General features: G+C 37.4%; 1 protein-coding gene and 1 long non-coding RNA gene across 2 annotated transcripts in view; one reads left to right on the top strand and one right to left on the bottom strand.

Moving 5' to 3' along the window:
* Ptprd (protein tyrosine phosphatase, receptor type, D) overlaps positions 1-26,206 on the top strand; it is a 2,326,896-nt gene that overhangs the window by 1,111,264 nt on the left and 1,189,426 nt on the right.
* LOC148005866 (uncharacterized) overlaps positions 22,675-26,206 on the bottom strand; it is a 35,902-nt gene continuing 32,370 nt past the window's right edge. Inside the window, exons 2-3 of the long non-coding RNA XR_015620266.1 lie at positions 24,163-24,325; positions 22,675-22,987 (exon numbers count right to left, since the gene is read on the bottom strand). This is a non-coding gene — a long non-coding RNA (uncharacterized LOC148005866). The remainder of the gene's footprint in view (positions 22,988-24,162; positions 24,326-26,206) is intronic.

Below are 26,206 nucleotides of genomic sequence, written 5' to 3'. Positions count from 1 at the left end.
TTTTTATGGTGACTGCTGTCATCATAAGAGAGAGAAGGACAGGATATAACATGAGTCAAAAGAATGGATTCCCTTGGCTTTTCTTGCTTGCTTAGGGACTGGCAAAGAGTTCAATGTCGTCATTTTTTTAAAGGTATCTGCAGAACATATTTTACTTGATTGTGCGATTTAAATCTCTTGTAGGGTTTCTAGGTGATCGCACAGGGGTCTCTTTTCATGTACATCCTACAGTTGAACTTTTCTTTGTTTCTTCTTTCTGATAAAATTGGCTATGGTTCATCATGCTTTAGAAAGTTTGAATCTCCTTCTTACCCAGGATGGTTTTTTGCTTCACATTGAATTTTCCTTTAGCTCATATGTAGGCCAGTCAAACAACAAAAGGATAGATATGTATATGAAGTGACATTCTCAACTTTGACTTGAAGATCATCCACTTTTTTAATGTAAATAATTTTTAGAAGAGACTTTTTATCACAATCGTGATAAACCTCAAGAACTTGAATAAGTTGTTTCTCTACATAGTTAGACATGATCTCTAGATTAATTACTTAAATGTGCTGTCTTTCTCCTCCCCATGCCTGTGTGTGACAATCATGAGTCATACTGTTCTGATATCTGAAAGAAAAAGTCTTCTCTGTCACCTGTGTCTTTTCTTCCTTTCAGATGAATGGCCACTTCATGTTCAGCACCTAGGTTTGTGGTACAGTATTTTCTAGAAGCAGTACTTCCCAGTAGACTCTTGGGACTACCATATAGTTCTTCCGTTTTTCAGATGTGGAACAAAAGACTGGGAAATTATGGAGTCACATTGACCCCAGGCTCATTTGCCTCTGCTTTTCAGAATCTTTTACCACTGAGGGTGTAAAATAATGGCTAATGGAGGGAGGATGTGATTATACCTAAGTTACAGAATATCACTAAAGGCAAAGGGAAGAGACAGGGTCTGAAGCATGAAAATGAGGCTGGGTCGAGAAATGGCAAATGATACATGTTCAACTATTTTGGAGGCCTTAGTCTTGGTTATTCAGCATACTCATGAAGTGTGGTGTTAGGGAATCTACCAAAACTTGATTGAGGAACAAATCTCTGGCAACTCAAGAGCTGGTTAGGAACTTTCTAATTTCTAAGTAGTTGCAAATCTCTTAATAAAGCTCTCTCTGAAAGTGAATGAAGCATTCAGTGAGTATGGAATGTTTTGTATGAGCGCAGCCATGTTAAGGACTTCAATGCCTCAGGCCTACGGAAGTAGCAAAGCATTTCCTTGATGAAAGGAATGACAATGTCTGTCTTAAGTCTAAATGCAAATACTGACAATGTGTATGGAAAATGTCCATGGTAGTGTTCTCCTTGCCTTCCCCACCCCTTCCCTCTCACACCTATCACCCTTCCACTCCTACCTCTCCCTTTCCCCCATTTCTTCTTCCTCTCCCCTTCCCTTCCCCCATGTGTGTGTGGGAGTGTACTGGGGTGTGTGTGTGTGCGTGCATGTGTGTGTGTGCATGCGTGCATGCGTGCGTGCATGCGTGCGTTCGTGTGTGTGTGTGTGTGTGAGTGTGTGTGTGTGTGTGTGTGTGTGTGTGTGTGTGTGTGTGATTTCTTCATTTCCTTAGGCAGGATTCCAGGACCTAAGCTATGAAAAGACGAGCTGGAAAGTATATTTAATTGTAGATTCCACAGTTCCCCAATTCCAATAGCATCTGCAAATCTACAGTTTATTTTACAAGCTTTCTTAGAGAATATGGGACTACATTTACCATTGCTAGAGTCTAAGATGCCCTGACTCAGGTCATGACACTACTAGCTACTACTTAAATTGGTTTAGATGATGATAAACTCCTGGTTTTATGACTTGTGATTGACTTAATGAAATCCTATATTTCTGTAACTATGCTGACATTGAAATTTTATTGACATTTAATTAAAATGAGAGAACATGTTTGCTCATAACAGGTTTTCCAGCTGCCAATTGCATTCAAAATACTAGGCTACACGAAAAAACAGAAAATAAACTTCATCTTGATAGCTGTTTATAGACAGATTTTTTTCAAAATTAGTCTGTGCCTTTGAAAGTTTTTATGTAGCAAGCAAGCAGGACATGTTAAGTAGCAGAATAGCAAGGAAGACATGCCATTTTTGTAGTCTTAAAATACAACAAAACACAGAATGCATGGAAATTCATACATTGACTTTACATTTGTCCCTCAACAATGTGATGCAGACACATTGTTCCCATGTTAACTGTTTGTAGTCTATGTTGGCAAAGGTATAAATGGCACAGGTATAAACATCATATTTGCAAGTACCCAGAATTTATTTCCAGATTGATAAATTTTATTAAACCATTTATATCATACTTGGAAATGTACTTTTCCTCTGAAATGTAAAATAGCTCTGTTCTCTGGGGATAAAGTGCATTGTTTTTAAAATAAATGTGAAATGTTAAATTTCAATAAGAAACATAACTGTCTTATAAGGTGGATTGAGGTGAGAATAAATAACAGTTCTTCAATTTTATCTCTCTTCTAGTGAGGCACAAACAGGAAATACTTTAAATAATGTCATGAATGAGTAGCTTCTTGAACATGGTGACAAATCAATCGTTTTTAGGAAATGGAACATATATAAAACTCAAAACTATTGCCAAAACTGTGCTACAATATTTGAGAATGTGCTAATATACCAGTTATTATAACAGATACTTTATATTACTATTATTTAGTGCTAATATGATGACTATAAAATGGTATGGTCTCCCACCCACCTGAAGACCACGAATGGAAAATAAGAAACCCTGAATTAGTACACCAATTTCATATGACTGAGAATCATTGAAAAACATTATACCACCGATACTTTTGAACATTTACATACTTTTTAATTAAAATACAGTGAGGTAACCCAAAAGAACACACATGGTATTCACTTATTGATAAGTGGATATTAACCCAAAGCTCAGATACCCAATATACAATTCACAGACCACATGGAGTTCAAGAAGGAAGACCAGAGTAAGGACGCTTCGATCCTTCTTAGATAGCGGAACAAAACACGCACGGGAGGAGATACAGGGACACAGCGTGGAACAGAGACTGTAAAACGGGCCATGCAGAGACTGCCACACATGGAGATCATCACATATACAGACATCAAAACCGACATTACTGTGGATGCCAAGAAGTGCTTGCTGACAGAAGCCTGATATAGCTGTCTCCTGGGAGGCTCTTAAAGATTCTGACAAATACAGAGGTGGATGCTTGCAGCCAACCATTGAACTGAGCACAGGGTCCCCAGTGGAGGAATTAGAGAAAGGACTGAGTAGCTGAAGGGTTTGCATCTCCATAGGAAGAACAACAATATCAAATAACCAGAACTCCCAGCGCTCCCAGAGACTAAACCACTAACCAAAGAATATACATGGAGGGGCCCATGACTCCAGCAGCTATGTGGCAGAGGATGGCCTTGTAGGACATCAATGGGTAGAGAGGCCCTTGGTCCTGGGAAGGTTTGATGCACCAGTATAGGGGAATGCCAGGGCGGGGAGGTGGAAGTAGGTGGGTGGGTGAGCACATTCATAGAAGCCGGGGAAGGAAGGATGGGATTGGGGGTTTAAGGAGGGGAAACTGGGAAAGGGGATAACTTTTGAAATGTAACTAAATAAAATATCCAATAAAAATATGATTGCAAACTTTCTTATTTTTTCCCTCTATATTCTCCTATGACCACACTCATTTCCTCTAATTATTACATAAATGCACATTATACATATATATGTATGTATATATTTATATATATTCATAAATTCAAATATACAACCTGTTATATCTGTGCAGTTTTACATAAGCATGTTTTCATGCTAACAATTTGGTATTCCATAATCAATTAAGATTCTCCTCCATTAAAGAAGTCTATTTTCCTACTCTCAGCATCCTATGTCTGCCTCTACTTAATTGTCTGTGGATGAGATATTATGAGTTTTCCCTGTCATAGTAACGTGTCTACTGCTGTTGTCCTTGGTCAGGTGCTTAGGAAACATGGGAGAAGAGGGATTGAAAGGTAATAAAAAGTCAGAGAAAGAGGATGTCACTGTAGACATAACAGAGAAGCTTAGCCCACGAAACCTGTGCAATCTGGTTGTGTAATAATCATTAATGTGCTAATGTGGAAAGGGAGATTTTCACATTACCCCAGCCCTATATGAAAAACTACAGATGAGCAACTGCTGCTGATAGAAGGAGAATTTACGTACAGGGACGGCTCCTTGGTAGGTTATCCAATCCCAAATGGTCTGCCCTATTTGTCATTGGTACAGTCACTTGAGATTTCCTTGTGTTTTAACTGACAAACCAGGACACTAGACCTCCACTCGGATTATACTACTACCTGCATACAAAATCAGCTCCCTCAGGGCATCAGATTCTATTTACTCTTTTAGCTATGGGTCCAGTTGCTATGCATCTCTTTTTCCAATGGTTTAATTCAGCACACAGTTTCAGGTTACTGTTCACCATAGAAGAAACGTCCTTGCAGCAGACACTCCAGGAAATTAGCCGCATGTTATCCATCATAAACTGAAAACAAAGAATGTGTACATGCCAATGCTTAGCTGGTTCCTCATCCTCATTCAAGATATAGCCTATGAAATTATGCTGCCCACATTCAAGCTAGGTCTACCTACCTCTATTAACACAAGTAAGAAAATCCCTCATAGCCTTACCCACATGCCAACACAGTCCATGAAATACCTCAGAGATTCGTTTTTTCCTTTCTTCAGGGATGGTGGATTATGTTAAAGTGACAACTAAAGTTCTTTATCATTGTCACATACTGTGAAAATTAAAAAGTTTCAGTGCCACGGCACTGGCTTACTGAAGATCATTATGAAACGTCAAAGGATGAAGAAGGATAAATATCCTTAAGGGTCATAGGTTGAACATGGGAGTCCTTATTTTATTAACACCTACAGGATTGTGACAGACTTGACCTCGCAAACAGTGATAGCGCTGCTCTCTGGGGAAACAGTTCTTCCGCACTTTCTACTCCATCTTCTCCAAAGATCTCTGTAGTAATGTAAACATACTGTAATGAAAGGAAAGGTTTCTTCAAAGCCCCAGGACAATAGGTACTCGTGTTTAGATTAGTGTGGGGCATGATGAAGTACATGTCTATTATCAACTGAACTGACTGTCAGTATTCTGAATGCTAAATATATCACAATGAGTGTTTTCATTAGCTACAAAAGTGATCTCTTTATAAGTATCTAGTGTTTTATTCTTGAAGACATTTAATTCTCATAAACTAATACTAGAACCATTTTACAGAACTAGATGTTTTTTCATTATTAACATGTATTAATTGTACATTCTAAGGGGTTTAATTATGACATTTTATGCATGTTATAAATGCATCTTCAATCCATTGTTACCATAGCCTGCTCACCCACTGTTTCCCTCTGCTACCTCAAAGCCATCTTGTTTTGTTTTAAACAACATGCTCAACTGTTCTATTTTACCAAGGATTCAGAAGTCAGATGGTGAGGGGAAAGCCTCCAAGGTCATAGAGGAAGAGAAAGCAGCCAGCTGACCTACCTACTCTACCAAGTGAGGTCTTTGAAGAAAAAAGCTCCTTCTCCTTTTCCACGCTGTCTTAAATATCCTTTGATTCAAAGACCCTCGTTTCAGTTTCCTTAGGATCACTTCCACCTGTCTCCACCTCTTGGCTTTATTTAGCTCTTGGATTAAAGGTGTGTCCTAGGGTAACCCACCCCACAACAAGGATTTTCTGGTTCAAAATCTTGCAGTTCACAAAGTGATCAAACATCCTGCAACCCCATCTTTTAGTTTCAAGCATTATGTCTACTGTTTCCATATTTTATTTAATTATTACTATTAATATACATGTATGTAGAGATATATAAATGCAACCTGCTGAGCCCATTTAGCGTTTCTCATATGTATATTGTGTGGCTAATATTTTCTTATTTGTAATAATATTAAACCATTTTAAATTTATTTCTTGACAATGTGATATATTTATTAAATATTTGTATTATTGGACATATATTGAAAACCTAAAGGTGGACAGATGGGCTCATCAGTTAAGAGAATTTGCTATTCCTTCATAGGACTAGGAGTTTGTTTCCCAGTACCCACAGTAAACATTATACAAAGTCCAGTAACTGCATTTCTAGCTCCCTTGGGCACAAGTGGACGTTTACAACACATGTATTCTCCCTCATATACATTACACATAAATTTATAAAATATAAATAATAAGTAAATTTAGACTATCTATTGATTTGTAGTAATTATGACCTGTTTTATGGTCATGGTTAAAAGTATTTTTCCCTGTCCACATTTGTGGCTGTGACTTCTAAGGAAATATTTGAATTTGTGCCTTCTAAATAAATATTTGAATTTTGCTATATCATACTTTATTTTTGTTTTATCGTCACTCCATTTTTCAAATTGTTTTCTATTTTGGAAACCATTTCTAAATACTGAGTCCTAAAGCCATTGTTCTTTTTTTAATTTTTTTATTTTATTTTATTTTTTTTAATTTTTTATTAGATATTTCTTTACTTACATTTTGAAGGTTATTCCCCTGCCCGATTTCTTGTCTGTAAGACCCCATTCCCTCCCCTCCCCCTTCCGCATACGGGTGTTTCCCTATACATCTTCCTTATTCCCCTCCCCCCTATTTCCCTGCACTGGGGGTCCAACCATGGCAAGACCAAGGGCTTTCCTTTCCATTGGCGCCTAACAAGGCTATTTTCTGATAAATATGCAGTTGGATCCCTGGGTTAGTACATGTGTACTCTTTCAGTAGTGGTTTAGTCCCTGGAAACTCTGGTTGGTTGGCGTTGTTTTTAGGGGTTGCAAGCGCCTTCAACTCTTTGAATACTTCATTTAATTCCGCCCAAGGGGGTCCTGTTCTCAGTTCAGTGGTTGGCTGTTAGCATTGACCTCTGTATTGGACACGGTCTGGATGTGTCTCTCAGAAGAGATATATCCGGTCCCTTTCTGCATGCATTTTTTAGCTTCATCAATCTTATCTAGTTTTGGTGATATATGCCAAATGTGGGTCAGGCTCTGAATGGCCATTCCTTGAGTCATTGCTCTAAACTTTGCTTCCATATCCCCTCCTCTGAATATTTTCCCCCTTTTAAGAAAGAGTGGAAGCATCTGCATTTTGGTCATCGTTCTTCTTGAGCTTCCTGTGGTCCGTGGATTGCATCTTGGGTAATTCGAGCTTTTCGGCTAATATCCACTTATCAATGAGTGCATACAAAGTGTGTTTTTCTGTGATTGGGTTACCTCACTCAGGATGACATTTTCTAGTTCATTCCATTTGCCTATGAATTTCATGAAGCCATTGTTTTTGATTGCTGAGTACTATTCCATTGTATAGATATACCACAATTTTTGAATCCATTCCTCTGTGGAAGGGCATCTGGGTTCTTTCCAGCTTCTGGCTATTATAAATAAGGCTGCTATGAAGATTGCAGAGCATGTATTATTGTTGTATGTTGGAGCATCTTTTGGGTATATGCCCAGGAATGGTATAGCTGGGTCCTCAGGTAGTGGAATGTCCAATTTTCTGAGGAACCTCCAGACTGATTTCCAGAATGGTTGTACCAGTTTGCAATCCCACCAACAATGGAGGAATGTTGCTCTTTCTCCACAACCTGCCAGCATCTGCTGTCACCTGAGTTTTTTATCTTAGCCATTCTCACTGGAGTGAGGTGGAATCTCAGGGTTGTTTTGATTTGCATTTCCCTGTTGACAAAGGATGTTGAACATTTCATTTGGTGCTTTGGGACATTTGATAATCCTCAGCTGAGAATGATTCACTTAGTTCTGTACCACATTTTTTATAGGGTGATTTGGCTCTCTGGAATGTCATTTCTTGAGTTCTTTGTATATTTTGGATATTAGCCCACTATCAGATGTAGGATTGGTAAAGATCTTTTCCCAATCTATTGGTTGCCATTTTGTCCTAATGACAGTGTCTTTTGCTTTACAAAAGCTTTGCAGTTTTATGAGGTCCCATTTGTCCATTCTTGATCTTAGAGCATGAGCCATCAGTGTTTTGTTCCAGAAATTTTCCCCAGTGCCCATGTGATCAAGACTCTTCCTCATTTTTACTTCTATTAGTTTGAGGGTATCTGGTTTTATGTAGAGGTCCTTGATTCACTTGGACTTAAGCTTTGTACATGGTGATAAGAATGGATCGATTTGCAGTCTTCTACATGCTGACCTCCAGATGAACCAGCACCTTTTGTTAAAAATGCTGTCTTTCTTCCATTGGATGGTTTTAACTCATTTGTCAAAGATCAAGTGACCATAGGTGTGTGGGTTCATTTCTGGGTCTTCAATTCTGTTCCATTGTTCTATCTGTCTGTCTCTGTACCAAAACCATCCAGTTTTTATCACCATTGCTCTGTAATACTGCTTGATGTCAGGAATGGTGATTCCCCCAGAAGTTCTTTTATTGTTGAGTATAGTTCTTGCTATCCTGGGTTTTTTGTTATTCCAAATGAATTTGCAAACTTCCCTTTCTATCTCTATAAATAACTGAGTAGGAATTTTGATGGGGATGCATTGAATCTGTAGATTGCTTTTGGCAAAATGATCATCTCTACTATATTAATCCTGCCAATCCATGAGCATGGAAGATCTTTCCATCTTCTGAGAACTTCCTTAATTCCTCTCTTCAGAGATTTGAAGTTCTTGTCATACAGATCTTTCACTTGCCTGGTTTAAGTCACACCAAGATATTTTATGTTATTTGGAACTGTTGTGAAGGGTGTCATTTCCTTAATTTCTTTCTCAGCCTGTTTATCCTTTGAGTAGAGGAAGGTAACTGATTTCTTTGAGTTAATTTTATACCCCGACACTTTGCTGAGGTTGTTTATCAGGTTAAGTAGTTCTCTGGTGGAACTGTTGAGGTTGCTGAAGTACACTATCATATCATCTGCAAATAGTGATATTTTGATTTTTTCCCTTCCAATTTGTATCCCTTTGACCTCCTTTCACTGTCTGATTGCTCTGGCTAGGACTTTGAGTACTATATTGAATAAGTAGGGAGAGAGTGGGCAGCCTTGTCTAGTTCCTGATTTTAGTGGGATTGCCTCAAGTTTCTCTCTATTTAGTTTGATGTTAGCTACTTGTTTGCTCTACATTGCTTTTACTGTGTTTAGATATGGGCCTTGAAAAGCCATTGTTCTTATGACAACTTTAAAGGCTTGCTGCTTGGCTTCTAATTCACATCTTAGTAATCTGTGATGCTCTTTGTTCTGTAATGGTTAATTCTTTGTTTTGTTTTGTTTTTTTCTCTCTCTCCAATTCAGATAGTCATGAGATGAGGATCTGTACTCCACTACTGTTTCTCAATCCCAATTAATTTCTAAGTATATAGTCAATAGCTTATGTTCAGGCACTGTGCTTATACCAATACCACATTATTTTAATTATATTACCTTCATAAGATATAATCACCATTACTGCAAACCTTATTACAGATGGTTCTATTTCTTTGTAGATAAAGATAACTTATCCAGGTTCATAAGATATTTTTTTATGATTCAGAATTGTTTATTGATTCTTTCAGTTCGTTTGAGATAAGTCAACATTGTAGTAACACTGTCAATGAATAGACAAGCCTATATAACTTCCCTTCTTATAAATTTGTGTTTTCTCACTAATATTTATAGATTATATATACACTTATGTACATGCTTATTCCTATATATTATTATATTTGATATTTAACATTTTTCTAAGAAATTCCTTTGTATAAACTCTCAAATTTCTTTGCATGCTTTTGAACCTAGAATCCACTGGTGCTCCTCTTGATGTCTCTTTGTGTTCACAACAACTCTGATACCTTGATATCCCTGCTACCTATTTAATGAACATTTGTGATTTTCATTTGGTTGGTAGAGTTTCAAGGACTTTATCAATATTGCAAGACTTTTCTATTAAAAGCATGTAGTGTTCTCTTTCTACCTCTAGATTCTATCTCATTTATATCATTTCAGCTTCCCTTCCTTTCTTTTCCTGTCGGTATGATTTTTTCTGATTATTAGTTTTAGTTCAGAAAGTTGCTGCTATCACTGGTTTTGAAACTTTCTTTTTTTATGTATATGTTAAGAGTCCAGTACACCCAGTATATATGAGTTCATGTCATTTAACCTTATAATTAGTATTTCATCCTGATGACTATGGATTTCCTTTGGAGTTGGCGATAAGACAGTGATGTCCTAATTTGCGACCAATGGTGGCTATTTGGAATTTTCTTTTCATTAGCCTAACCATGCTAATTTCTAATATGTCCATCTTTTAAAATGTCTTTAGAAGTAACTAAGGTATCACATATACAAAGAAAACTTTGAGAAAATACATATTTAAGAGTAGAGAACATATAGCAAAGTGAACAGAGGAGATATATTTAATAAAGAATATTTTAGGAATCAGAAAATGGCAGAGGGAGGTAAGTGGCAGTTATTACCTTACTGCTGTGTCCCTCTTACCTGATCACATTAAAGCAAGTAATGATCTATGCTTTGCTTCCTCCTGAGTAGTCTGTGTTTTCAAGATAACATACTGTTAAAGTAGTATTCAGTTTGTCAAAAGGTTTTTTTGTGTGGGGGGGAATATTTAAAATGACCAACTACATATTTCCTAACAAAAGCATTTAATGCAGATTACTTTTTAATTTTCACTATTCCATTATTTTGGGCTTAGCAGAAGAATCAGCACTGCAATATTTTGCTCAGTAGCTGTGTGGCCAGAATGTTAGCATCTTGAGTATCAAAGTTACCTATAAGGACATTTTATCTTGTGTAATTAGACTGAAATTATGAATTATCTATTCTTATCTTAGTATATTCATGAGTTCGCCTAAGAGGCCTTAAACTACTCTTGTAATTCTACTTCTTTACATAGAATTTAACCACATCCAACAAACAGTGCTATCTGTGCTACAAGAAAGTCCTTTCTTCACCATTTTATTGATAATATTTAAGCTTACTATTAAACAAAATTCTGTAGGGGAGGGTTCTCTGAAGCCCCACACTGAGTATAGAAGCTATTGTTAGTTGATGGTACAGAGGCGTGTCTCTACGTCCATGTGCATGTGAGCAGAACTAATTGGACTTTGGAGGCATTAAGAAACAAACAGTATGTGAAGTAGGAGGGAGTCAGGGTAGAAGCCATGTCGGTAATCAGAGTTGGAAGGTGATGAACACATATGATCAAAGTTCTCTGTATAAATGTATGAAACAGTGAATGGGAAAAAAGAGAATACCTTAGAATGATTTTTGAAATTAAAAGAAATTTAAAAATGTGATTTGCCATTGAACTGCCTGAGGATCCAGCTATACCTCTCTTGGGCATATACCCAAAAGATGCCTCAACATATAAAAGAGACACGTGCTCCACTATGTTCATTGCAGCCTTATTTATAATAGCCAGAAGCTGGAAAGAACCCAGATGCCCTTCAACAGAGGAATGGATACAGAAAATGTGGTACATCTACACAATGGAATATTATTCAGCTATCAAAAACAACGACTTTATGAAATTCGTAGGCAAATGGTTGGAACTGGAAAATATCATCCTGAGTGAGCTAACACAATCACAGAAAGACATACATGGTATGCACTCATTGATAAGTGGCTATTAGCCTAAATGCTTGAATTACCCTAGATGCCTAGAACAAACGAAACTCAAGACGGATGATCAAAACGTGAATGCTTCACTCCTTCTTTAAAAGGGGAACAAGAATACCCTTGGCAGGGAAGAGAGAGGCAAAGATTAAAACAGAGACTGAAGGAACACCCATTCAGAGCCTGCCCCACATGTGGCCCACACATATACAGCCACCCAATTAGACAAGATGGATGAAGCAAAGAAGTGCAGACCGACAGGAGCCGGATGTAGATCGCTCCTGAGAGACACAGCCAGAATACAGCAAATACAGAGGCGAATGCCAGCAGCAAACCACTGAACTGAGAATAGAACCCCCGTTGAAGGAATCAGAGAAAGAACTGGAAGAGCTTGAAGGGGCTCGAGACCCCATATGTACAACAATGCCAAGCAACCAGAGCTTCCAGGGACTAAGCCACTACCTAAAGACTATCCATGGACTGACCCTGGACTCTGACCTCATAGGTAGCAATGAATATCCTAGTAAGATCACCAGTGGAAGGGGAAGCCCTGGGTCCTGCTAAGACTGAACCCCCAGTGAAATAGACTGTTGGGGGGAGGGCGGCAATGGGGGGAGGGTTGGGAGGGGAACACCCATAAGGAAGGGGAGAGGGGAGGGGGATGTTTGCCCGGAAACCGGGAAAGGGAATAACACTCGAAATGTATATAAGAAATACTCAAGTTAATAAAAAAAATGTGATTTGCCTCCATGATATACTTTATAATTCAGAACTATAAATGAATAGTTAGGCAACAACTTATAATCTAACCACTGGAATAAGGTAAAGATTTTAAATCAAGCCATTTAAAGAAAATATTGATATTTTTAGAGCAGAATCATTTTTGAAGTTCCCTTCTATAATATATACCTAATAATTATAAAAGTGTCAAGCTTTTAGAATAAAAAAAATCAAATATATACAGATACAGTTTTTCATGTGGTCAATATAAAGTTGTTATTGGTGAAATAGTAAACAAATAGAATTGCTAACAATTGTAAACCATGTTCTGCATATATAACACAGGTTAAGAATTTTATAATGGTTCAGAAATTTGATAGGAATCTTCTCTTACTAGCTGGACTTTCAATCAACAGTACAAGCATAGCTATTGGCTCAAGGTGCTTTCAATCACTGTCAAAACTAGGAACATGTATTTTGAAAATTGGCAGTACAAAATAATGTGCACAAATAATTTGAGAAAATGGATCTTATTACTTCCATGTAAAACACATGGTGATAATTCCAAGTGTCTCTTCTCAATTTCATTGTGATCTTTGATGAATTTTGGAATGGCATCTAATCCCTCAGTAGAAGTTGAAATCTGCAAGTTACTGTGATGCTCTCAACTTGTTTTCAGTGTTACTGTTTTAATAGGAAGAAATGTTATCGTGTCCCTTAATAAGTTAGTATGTGTGTTTTAAAAGCCAGAGATAAAATCATAAACAGTTTGTTTAGACTCAGTCAGCTTCTCTCATCTCAGTGGCTCTGCTAGGTTGTGTACAGTACCTAAAATCTGCTTCACTTTCCTCTGACTTCATAGGAACTATGATTTTATGAAGCCTTATAGCTGGGCATTGGTTATACAGCCCTCTGTCTTCCCCTGAGCACATCGAATCATGACCTAATTTCTTCTTCTTCTTCTTCTTCTTCTTCTTCTTCTTCTTCTTCTTCTTCTTCTTCTTCTTCTTCTTCCTCGTCCTCGTCCTCGTCCTCGTCCTCGTCCTCGTCCTCGTCCTCGTCCTCGTCCTCGTCTTCGTCTTCTTCCTCTTCCTCTTCCTCTTCCTCCTCCTCCTCCTCCTCCTCCTCCTCCTCCTCCTCCTCCTCCTCCTCCTCTTCTTCTTCTTCTTCTTCTTCTTCTTCTTCTTCTTCTTCTTCTTCTTCTTCTTCTTCTTCTTCTTCTTCTTCTTCCTCTTCTTCTTCTTCTTTATCTCCTCCTCCTTCTTCTTCAATCCTTGTTTTCAAACTGAGTAGTGAGTTGGGTAGGTAGGAATTAGCAGTCTTTTCTTCCCTCACCTAGTAGTTCACATATGTTATTAGAACTGGTGTTTAAGGTATTGCAATTTGTGTAAATTAATATTTAATGTACATTGTTACTATATCTAGTTATTAAACCAAAATTTCTAACTACTATTTTTTTTAGTTCCTGACTGTCCATTGAGTGTGGTTTAATTTTATTGAAATTTATCTTGAGTTACGAGAAGTTTATTTTATATTACCTATTTTTTAATTAGTTTTGTCTATCACTTTAATTGGTGGAATAGTTAGATCTTTTTTCCTTTGATTAGTATGAGTATGTAGTTATCCTGAATTTTTAGTATAGATGAATGAGCTGGAACAATTTCATTTTCAGAGGTCATGCAGTCAGCTTTTGCTAAGGTTTGTTGAATGGTTTCTGCAAGTATTCTCCATGTCCCATCATTAATAGAGAGCCCCTTGCAACTAGTGGTTTTCTGAAAGTTATTGGTCAGTTTCTCAACAAGGACCATAGCTAAGTGAAGTCACTGCTTCATGTAGAATTTGAGCTCGGTGAGTGTGAGTGAGGAATGTACAGTTCCTTAGGTGACCTTGGTGTTAACCTCTCCTTTGTTTTCAATAGTATGAATAACATAGTCAAATGCACTTTGTCCAGAAGACTGAAAAAAAGAAAGTAATCATTGACTTCCCACTTTAGAACCTTATGCACTCCCTCCTGTTTCCTTGAAGTTCTTGATGAACATGTGGGCCATGCATTAGCACAACAGAGATACAATTGATATATGTATATTCTATGGTTTACACTTAACCACTGGGTTTGGCAGTGCATAAATCTGGGTACACAGAGTCCCTGCTAGACAGGTCCAAGAGGGAGAAGCCAATACTACTTATATATGATTTATATATACAATGATTACTCCCTTCTGCTCTTTTGTATCTTCTAAATATACTTGAAAAGATTAAATCATTTAACCCCTTTTTCAACCACCCCTACATTTTATCTTCCATTTTCATAATTCTCTATTATATATAGGAACACATAGACACTTTGATAATTTTTGTTTTGTTTTCCCTCCCTATAATGTAATTAAATGTAGATGAATATAGACATAGGAAGTAATTTGCCTCTTGATCTGTATGTGGCTTTCTGGCCTCAAATATTAAATTAAATCAAGTTACAGAAAATCCAGCCAGTGTTTAAAACCCTGTAGATGCTTAACAACACATATCTTAATCAATAAAATGTTAGACTTAAAAAAGAGGGGAGTCAAGTACTAATTAGGAGGTTTAATGTGGAAGTCCTCATTATGAAAGCTATGAGGACAGTTAGGATATAGAATTCAGCAAAGACTTCTGTCCCAAATACTTCATCATGTAACGATGCACCATGTTGGTTCAGCAAGAACAAGGAAGGAGAGGACTGGGCATTTTACAGATGGACTGAAAGGAGAAACTAGATGCTACCTTTACTTTTCTCCCAGCGCCTGAATTCATTGTTGAAATATAGTCTCCAAATGATAAAATGGTTTATGGCCACTTGTATGATGAAGGTTTGGCAGGTAACAATGTTTCCAAGTCAGTTCATAAAAGGACAAATTATAAACCAGTATTTGACTTTTTTTGAGTCCTTGTAGTTTCCTGTGGAGCTGGGAAAGGGAGAGAACATGCTCTTCCACAGATGAGGTGAGGTTAATGCTGTGTGGTAATGCAAATGTCTTACAACCCCGGGCCGTGGGCTTCTGTGGGAGTATGAGACTCAAAAGGAAAGTGCCCAGAGAGACTTTCCAGAAAGTCCTAAGAAGGCTTTTACATTTTTAGTTTAGAGAGATAGTTGAAAAAGGAAAGTGGAAGTAGCTAATTATATCGTGATTCCTTTAAGACTATAATACAGCAGCTTCTGAAAGTAGAATACAAAGAAATGGATAAAAACTTACCACTCTTTCTTTTAAAATTATTTATTATTTGTTTAATGTATATGAGTACACTGTTGCTGTCTTCAGACACACCAGAAGAAGACATTGGATCCCATTATAGATGGTTGTGAGCCACCATGTGTTTGCTGGGAATTGAACTCAGGACCTTTGGAAGAGCTGTCAGTGCTCTTAACCACTGAGCCATCTCGCCAGAAGCTTAACACTTTTCATCTCTTATTTATCAGCATGATAAATTTCCCTGGTAATTTTAGTTTCATTTATCTACCTCTGCAAGAAAAGTTTAACCAACTGTAGGATGGGTCTCCAACTTCAATTCTGTTGTTGAGATACCAGCTATTTCCTCACAGCTCCCAGCCCATGCTCTTCCTTTGACTGTCTGAAGTTCCTGTTCTTTGGGGGATTCCCATAGCCAGCAAATATCTCAATTTTGCATCCATCAAAGTCAAAAGTCACCATAGAAAATGGTACCTTCCCCTGAAGGAGCTTTATAATCCGGGGGAGAAAGCTGCCCTCTCAATTAAAAAACCCAATCTTGGTTTCAGTTACTTACTGAAAGTAGCCAACAGACATTTGAGATCAATATTGTGTGATTTTTCCATCACAGACTTAGGCGTGGTGGGGAGAACATCTCTCCACAACACAGCTGTATAAGCATTTTTATGGATATGGCCTCATTGTGACTATCAGTTGTTACCAGCTTGTCCACATATCTCCAAGTTTATCAACAAGACATTTTTATTCTCTTCTGCTATTGACAAAAGGAGTTATCCAACTCCTTTTTTAAAATTTCATTTTGGGTGATAAAAACTAGTGAAAATATAAGGTGATGTTCAATTCCTGAAACTTACAATGATGGTAATATTTTTGTTGTAAGTGCCACAGATGCCCTATTATTATTTCATTTGCTTCCTTTGCAAATGCAATTTTTGTAGGGTAGTTTATTATTTATAAGATAAGGTTATTTAGTACTTTAAGTTCATATGTGTGAAATTTCAATATAGAATTTGGAAAAGAAATGAAGCAATGTTATACTGGAAAAAAATTCCAGAAGTAACACAATGATTTCCTTGGCTTATTTTACTATTTTATTCAGATTTTTGTTATACATGTTTAATCAGATTATTAAGGAGTGCTTATAGGTGAAATATATGTTTAAGGAAAAACAAAATATCAATATAAATACTTAAAATGATATATGACCAATAGTTTAAGTGCATTCTTATTGGACATTTTAAGTGGAATCAACTTTTCCGCCATTATTTTGTTTATTTATTCACTTTACTTCCAAATCACTGCCCCCTCCTGCCAGGCTCTGCCTCAATCAATTCCTTTCCTCTCTTCTCCTTCTCTCCCCCTCTGAGTGAAGGAACCCCTTTATAACTCCTCCCACTCTGGCACATCAGCTACATTTTCTCCTACTGAGTCCAGACGACGCAGTCCAGTTAGGGGAACAAGATGAAAACTTCTTGAGTTCTTTGTATATTTTGGATATCAGCCCTCTATCAGTTGTAGGATTGATAAAGATCTTTTCTCAATCTGTTGGTTGTTGTTTTGTCCTAATGACAGTGTCCTTTGCCTTACAGAAGCTTTGTAGTTTTATGAGGTCTCATTTGTAGATTCTTGATCTTAGAACATAAGCCATTGGTGTTTTGTTCCGGAAATTTCCCCCAGTACCCACGTGATCAAGACTCTTTCTCACTTTTTCTTCTATTACTTTGAATGTATCTGGTTTTATGTGGAGGTCCTTGATCCACTTAGACTTAAGTTTTGTACATGGTGATAAGAAGGAATCGGTTTGTAGTTTTCTACATGCTGACCTCCAGTCGAACCAGCACTATTTGTTGAAGATGCTATCTTTTTTCCATTGGATGGTTTTAGTTCCTTTGTCAAAGATCAATAACCATAGGTGTGTTGATTCATTTCTAGATATTCAATTCTATTCTACTGATTAACTTTTTTTAAGTAGACTAAGCATACTCAAAATATTCTTATGAAAATAATAAATTTGGGGACACATAAAAAACAAAAAGTGAAAGAATATATCGATATCATAAAATATTCTGGCACTTACATATTTTGCTTTTAATTGGCATCACTTTTATAGTTTTTGAAAAAAGTATGAAACTATATTTGTTTAGATTTTTATGAGTTATATATCATTGACTAATCACTGATCATATGATTTTGCTATTTTAGTAGCTTAGACAGTGAGTTCCCTTAATAAGATTTAAACATTAGCAATTAAAAGTCAGCAGTTTATATGTTGTCTAATAATAAACTTATGTCTCAAAATGATTATGATTTGCCAAACGACATTCGTTTCCTCTATGACAACCATTGAAAGAATGCCCTCTAAACTATTGTATTTTATTATTATTTTTATTACTTATTTTTTATTTGCATTTCAAATATTATGCCCCTGCCCAGTTTTCCCTCCATGAGCCTCCATCCCCTCCTCCCTTCCCTGCCTCTATGAGGTTTCTCCCCTACCCTCTGACCCTCTCCTGCCTCAGCAGCGTAGCATTCCTCTGTCCCGGGTTATCAAGCCTCCACAGGACCAAGGGGCTCCCTTCTCAGTGAAGCCAGAAAGTCAATCCTCTGCTACATATCCAGCTGGAGCCATGGGTCTCTCCCCACCTATGTATTCTTTTGATGGTGTTTTAGTCCCTGGAAACATTGGGGGCCGGGTTTGTTGATAATGTTTTTTCTACGAGGTTGCAAACCCCGTCAGCTCCTACATTCCTTGCCCTAACTCCCCAATGAGCACCCATGCTCAGTCCAATACTTGGCTGTGTACATCCGCATCTGTATTTGTCCAGCTATATTATTATTACTATTATTATTATCATCATCATCATCATCATCATCATCATCATTATTATCAGTTATTACCAACGTTTATATCTCCATCTTGAAAGCAAGAGATCTTTTCTCTGGAATGAAAAAGTGCAGCAAATCATAAAGGTTGTGTTTAGCATGTGTATTAGGGTGCTGCTGGCAAAACCATTCAATTTCTCTATGTTCTTGGATCTCAGCAGTATTGAAACAATAGAAAATGCTGTATCCTCCTAGAATGTAAAATGTTAGAAAAGACTGTTCTTTGATACAAAATGTGATGATTTTTTACTGTCACTGTGTATATTTGCCAAAAGGATGCTCATGAGATAAGCAAAGGTAGGTATTACCTATTTTGATTGGAAGTAAAATTGCATTTTTATCACTGAAAAGCTTTAGATATTCTCTATGAATATAGAAATAGAGGCATTTTCTTTAAAATATGCGTCTTGATTAAAAGACTGTAACTTTATATGAGGATAACCCCTGTATCTTTTCAGGGCGGTAGTTTATCTCTTTAAATTTTTTTATATTTTTTTTGCTAAAAAGCCTTTTAAAAATAACCTTTCACCCCCTCATTCATGTGCGTTGAAAAATAGAAATAATCACCTGCTCAATCATCTTTGATTTCCGCATTTATTCTGTCAGAAGAATGCTTGCATACTAATTGGAGAGATGGCTTTTGTGTTTTCAATAGCTAATCATGTAATTATGTCTTGCCTAGACACTGTTGGGTCTGTTTGAATAAGAGTGATCATGAGTTCAGAAAGTTCTCAGCAGCTCCTCTTGTTAAACGTACAGTGAAATGCAGGGAGAGCAAGGAGGCAACCCCAGCTCCACACAGACTGCACCAAGAGTTGCTTCCAAATTAGGTTCAAAGCTGCTGTCCTAACCAGGGCTTCCAGTAGCTCACTCTTCTACTCCAGACTGGAAACCATATTCTTGAAAGTGAAACATTCCATTCACTGGAGAAATAGACAGAGCTTGTGATGTTATCCAGGACAAATTTGATAGCTGGTCACTGAGAGAAAACTGACACTTATAAGAAATAGTTAACTGGCTTTTCTAAGGTTATTGTGACTTTATCTCCATTACAGGGATATCTGAAATAATAGAAGTAATGTTTTCTCTTAAATATGATGGTCTCAATTCACTCTCCATGTTTTAACTAGATAAATATGTTTACCTTTTTTAAATCATCTGAGTATAATTCATAGTTTTCCTTGGGAGAACCATAATGAATTAAATAAAGCCATGTAAGGGATCTAATAGTGCCAAATAGCTAATAGTTAATAGTGCCAAATTTATTCAGTTTTATGTACTTACTTGACTTTTGACACATGACATTTCATAAAATTTTCCTTCCTGTTGAATATATACTAGTGATCCCTACTTGATTTCCTTTTGGCAGGAAAATTTGGCTTAGTAGTGTCATATGACGTCACTCTGCTTCCAGGCTGCACCCATACTGCATCCCCATTTCACATTCTTTACCATACCAAATGCTTTGCTCTCCAATTATTGATTTGGCAAAATCTATGCGATGATCAGCTCTGCCACTTATACTGTTGAGGACAGTGATATTTGAAAATGAGCCCACGTGTTCTACAGTGATCAATAGTTCTCAGGATGTAACCAAGTAAATCCTGGTGAGCACCCAATAAAATGCATCAAATGTACAGCTTTCAAATTGTCTAGACTTTTCTGTGGCCTGTGTTCAGAGCTTTTTTTATACAAAGGCCTTATTTTGGTTAAATATTTTGTTTTACTTTATTAATTTTGGAAGAAATATTGTTTACCATAATACCTCCCATGCCTTATAAAATAATATTTATTGTTTTTTTTAAAGCCTTGATTAAACAGCAAGGAGGCAGGGCCATCAGGGTAAACATGGTTGCATAAGAAGCTGTGACACAGAAAATGCAGCCATGACCATACAAAGCTTATAACCAGTAGCGGCAGAGATGGAGAGTTTTCTGGTTTCTCACTGGTCTTGCTTTCAGATACTTACCTATCTAGAAGTGAGTTGGTCTCAAATACTAGGAAATATACTTCTCTCTGATACAGAGAAGAGAGAGACAGACAGCTTCTCTGTGAGTCAGTTCGTTTTGAAAGGAAGCTTCAGTTACTGATTTAAGTCCAGCCATATTTAACACAACAATAAAGCCAAAGGAAAATGTGCAGGTGACTGGAAAAAATTTCCTGAACAAAACACCAATGGCTTATGCTCTAAGATCAAGTATCGACAAATGGGATCTCATAAAACTGCAAAGCTTCTGTAAGGCAAAGGACACTGTGGTTAGGACAAAACGGCAACCAACAGATTGGGAAAAGATCTTTACCAATCCTACAACAGATAGAGGCTTTATATCCAAAATATACAAAGAACTCAAGAAGTTAGACCGCAGGGAGACAAATAACCCTATTAAAAATGGGGTTCAGAGCTAAACAAAGAATTCACAGCTGAGGAATGCCGAATGGCTGAGAAGCACCTAAAGAAATGTTCAACATCTTTAGTCATAAGGGAAATGCAAATCAAAACAAACCTGAGATTTCACCTCACACCAGTGAGAATGGCTAAGATCAAAAACTCAGGTGACAAAAATGCTGGCAAGGATGCAGAGAAAGAGGAACACTCCTCCATTGTTGGTGGGATTGCAGACTGGTACAACCATTCTGGAATTCAGTCCGGAGGTTCCTCAGAAAATTGGACATTGAACTGCCTGAGGATTCAGCTATACCTCTCTTGGGCATATACCCAAAAGATGCCCCAACATATAAAAAAAGTCATGTGCTCCACTATGTTCATAGCAGCCTTATTTATAATAGCCAGAAGCTGGAAAGAACCCAGATGCCCTTCAACAGAGGAATGGATACAGAAAATGTGGTACATCTACACAATGGAATATTACTCAGCTATCAAAAACAATGACTTTATGAAATTCGTAGGCAAATGGTTGGAACTGGAAAATATCATCCTGAGTGAGCTAACCCAATCACAGAAAAACACACATGGTATGCACTCATTGATAAGTGGCTATTAGCCCAAATGCTTGAATTACCCTAGATGCCTAGAACAAATGAAACTCAAGACGGATGATCAAAATGTGAATGCTTCACTCCTTCTTTAAAAGGGGAACAAGAATACCCTTGGCAGGGAAGAGAGAGGCAAAGATTAAAACAGACACAGAAGGAACACCCATTCAGAGCCTGCCCCACATTTGGCCCATGCATATACAGCCACCCAATTAGACAAGATGGATGAAGCAAAAAAGTGCAGGCCGACAGGAGCCGGATGTACATCGCTCCTGGGAGACACAGCCAGAATACAGCAAATAAAGAGGCAAATGCCAGCAGCAAACCACTGAACTGAGAACGAGACCCCCGTTGAAGGAATCAGAGAAAGAACTCAAAGAGCTTGAAGGATGTCGAGACCCCTTATGAAAAACAATGCCAAGCAACCAGAGCTTCCAGGGACTAAGCCACTACCTAAAGACTATACATGGACTGACCCTGGACTCTGACCTCATAGGTAGCAATGAATATTCTAGTAAGATCACCAGTGGAAGGGGAAGCCCTTGGTCCTGCTAAGACTGAAACCCCAGTGAATGTGATTGTTGTGGGGAGGGCGGCAATGGGGGGAGGATGGGGAGGGGAACACCCCTAAAGAAGGGGAGGGGGAGGGATTAGGGGGATGTTTGCCCGGAAACCGGGAAAGAGAATAACACTCGAAATGTAAATAAGAAACATTTTTTAATAAAAAAAAGAAAGAAAATGTGCAGGTGGCAGAAGAAGGCTTGGCAGGAGGTTTCCCAGGGTTGTTCTCCAAGCCCTGCCCCTGGGGTCTATGGGGAAGGTTCGCAGAAGGGCGTAGGTCCTGTGGGGTTCTGAAAATAGGAAGAACAGGACAGCACAAAGTAATGGAGGAGGCAAAGTTCCTCCAGGAGAAAGTATCCACAGAACATTGACTTGAAAATGAAAACATGAAATCATTTTAAGGAGTCAGAAAGGGTTGGAAAAATATGGTTGGAAATGCAGGAAAGTGAAATCATAGTTGCTAAGGTTGGAGATTTATCCAGTAAGCAACAACGAATTTTGAAACTCTAGAAAAATGAAGTACCAATGTTGAAGATACTCAAGTCTGACAACTGCAGCTATGTGGCTGTAAAGGGAAGTCACTTTAAATTGTCACAGGTTTATCTAAAAAAAAATACACATAAGTTTAACTGCTTTTAACTTTATTACTTTTAAACAGCCGCATTTTTATTTTTGTTCCCCAAATGGCATTTGTTGTGAGTAGAAAGCAAAAGAAATGGAGAAACAGGAAGAATTATGTTCTTTCCTGGCGTTTGGTTTTGTTTTGAGGTTTTTTGATGCCTGCCTTTGGGCCATCAGTGTTTGAAGCCAGGGCATCAGCCATCACCACTCGCAGGGGAAAACATATAGAGCACTGTAAAGCAGACAGGAAAGTCGCCTTCACAAGCACAGCTGGCTTCTCAGTCCTGCGCTTTTCTAAGTGTACACACATATATGTCTGAAAGAAAGAGCAAAGACAAGAGATCAAGCAAACAAACCACAATGGATACTCTTTATAAATAATTAAATCACCACACAAATTAAAGTATATGAATGAATAATCAAGTATATATTAAGGACTGCATTGTGCCAGGGAAGAAGCTTTGGCTATAGAGGACAAAGAAAAACCAAGATTTTAAGATTTTAGAGATTTTAAGATTTTAAGAGCTTATTTTCTTTTCTCAAATGAGCTTTAAATATTCTTAGAATACGGAAATCCCCTAGACGAGAATTACAAAAATCAAATAGACTTTGGTTTATGAAGGCACGATTGGGATTATAGTTACCATAGCAACTTGACAATGAATCTATATCTAAAGTCCGTTTATAGCATTTACCCACATCTGGACCGTTTACAGGTGTATACATTAAGGTTATTTATATTATGACCACTCCTTGTTCACTGCTGTAGCACAAGTGACCCATTTGTCATATCAAATGATCACTTTTTTTTTCTGGTTAAACACACAGCTGTAGAATTATAAGACTGCAATAAATTCCTGTGAAATATAAGACATGAATTCTCTTCTGTGCTGTTCATCATCTCAGTTTTGCCTCCTAATCACTATTTCCTTGGGGGAGATAAATCTAATTCTTTATGATTCAAATAATCTTACTTGTTTTTTTTAGATCTTTAGAGCTAACTCTTCTTTTAAAAACCACTATCAATTCTTTTACTGTAAATTCTCATTTGTTGTAAATAATTAAGAAAATATAAGAACATACGTAAAGAAATTTAAATTTGCTAAATAAATAGCCTATGGGTGAGATAGCGCTTTGATGTCTATGGTATATTAAATGCCAGGTTCTGTATTGTGTTTGTTGTGCCTGTGCCCAGAGAAATGAGTGGGCATTTCTTTTCTTCGTCCCTTTACAGAATGTGAGTTATAAAATTACAGTGCTTATTACTGTATGTTGAATCAGATAATACTATATACCAATTTTTTCTGACAAAGTTTTTTTTTAGTTTTTTTTAAATTTATTTTTATATGTTAGGTACAATGCCTGGTCATATGTCTGTGTAAAACTGGTGTCTTGTGGTGTCTAGGGACATCAGAAGATGTCATGAACTGTACTTTTAGATAGTTCTAAGACATCAAGTTGGTGCAAGGATAAGTTCATAGAATGACATACCTTTCTGTATACATGTGTCTTTATGTCTCATATCTTACTTTTTATTGGCAGCCTTCATTTCAGTTCACATAGCCTATGTGCCTTGATTGGCCAGTGCTTGCTAAAGTCTCAGATGAGAAATACTGAGAGGCCAAACCTTCTCCATCTTGGGACTGGCCTCCATCTGAAAAAAAGAAAATATCCTGAGAACTTGACCTACAGCAGAACACTGGCTTCCCTGGCCATACTTACTCCCTAGCTATTTCCTAGCAACAGTCAATTAAAGATTAGTCTGATTGCTTCAGATGTCCTTTCAGAGCGTCTGTGATTTTATACAGTCTTGCTTCAGAGCACAAAGACTGGACAACCCCTCCCTTACCTTTTCTCTTGCTCCTATTTTCCCATAAAAACATATCCTGCTACAGGTGGAGCTGGATCAATCTTCCCTTCCCATCTTGCTGTTTCAGGGTTGGGTTTGAAGAGAGCCCAATCCTGAGTTTATAATAAAGAGACCCTAATGCTTTACATCAGAAACAGCTCCTTGGTTGTCTTTGGGGGTTCACAAATACTTTCATATTTGTTGGTAGAAGAGGAAAAACAAAAATACTTTGTTGTTCATGGTGCTGGATAATTCAACTGGGTTTTTTCAATAAAATGAATAGATTTCTTCTGCTTCTAACTAGGTCAGTCAAAGCCATCTAGCATTGAACAATTCATGGTCTGTTTGTTTTTAACGGGATACACTAAGAAAGAATATGCAAGCGACAATTTGATGCCATCATTTCTAGATCATACCTGATATCTTTACCAGGCCCTTATCAACATAAAAATCCTACCATTTCTTCCCATCACGAACAGATGAGACAGAATATATTGACCATACACCTGGGAGGAGAACATGAAGTCAAGGCTTATAGGAACTAATGGGACCCATCTTCATGAAAATAATCTCCAAGAATTATAATACCTGGCTCTCACAAAAGTCGTTTATACTATGTAACACCTACCTTTGTAAAGTGTAACTCAACAACATAGACCTGCAACCTTCCTAACAGTATAAAAAGCATAAAATCATTATTATGAATATAAATGCAGATACATGAAAATTATGTAATTCCTAATCCATATAGATGATTCCCATGTGTGGTTTGACCACTTTCAAGTCGTACTTCACCACATTGTGATAAGAATAACTTACTCTAACCTTTACCAATGCTAATTCATAAACATTCTACTTATGATATAAACTCCATACCTTTTATTTTCTCATGTGGCTATTTTAAAACATGAAAAAATAATAAGACCATACTTTGAAACTATAAGAATGTCTCTTACATTATTTTTTCTAATTACTTAGAAATGAGAAAATATTTAGATTTGACTTGATTGTTTTTTCATGAGTCTATTAGAATAGTCCATTATTTTTTAAGTAAAAAAACAAAAGACACTTAAGTTAGCTCATTTTGAAAATGGATTGTATGTTGACATCCTAAGGAAAAGTTGATGTCTGGTCACAGCTACAGTCTACTTTTGAGAAAATTTAAATTTGTTGCTTGAGAGATGTCTCCTTGTGTCAGTCTTTCAGCTCATGTAGAGGACCAAAGTCTCGTTTCCAATTATCTAAGTCAGGTAGCTCCAAACTGTCTGTAATATACTAATATTTCTCTCTCTCTCTCTCTCTCTCTCTCTCTCTCTCTCTCTCTCTCTCTCTCTCTCTCTCTCTCTCTCTCTCTTTCTCCACAAGCACATGCTCCCCGCAAATAGCCAAAGGAAGCATAAAGGGATAAAGGGAAATGGGTTTATTCACTTTACAACTCTCAAGACATACCCCATTCCTGGGACTCAAGGGACATCAAGGCAGGGACTCAAGATAGGAGGGACCTGCAAGCAGGAAATGAAGCAGAAGCCATGGGAGGTGGGGGGCAGAGAACACTGATTGCCAGCTTGCACTCCTGTCTTGACCATCTTGCTTTATTGTACAACTCAGGACTACCTTCTGAGGAGTGCTACCACCTACAGTAGGCCAGGCCGTCGCATGTCAGTCATTAATCAAGAAATACCCCAT

This window comes from Rattus norvegicus, chromosome 5 (genome assembly GCF_021556685.1).
Source record: "Rattus norvegicus strain SHRSP/BbbUtx chromosome 5, alternate assembly SHRSP_T2T, whole genome shotgun sequence".
Lineage (NCBI taxonomy): Eukaryota > Metazoa > Chordata > Mammalia > Rodentia > Muridae > Rattus > Rattus norvegicus.
This window is presented reverse-complemented; position numbering and strand designations above follow the sequence as displayed.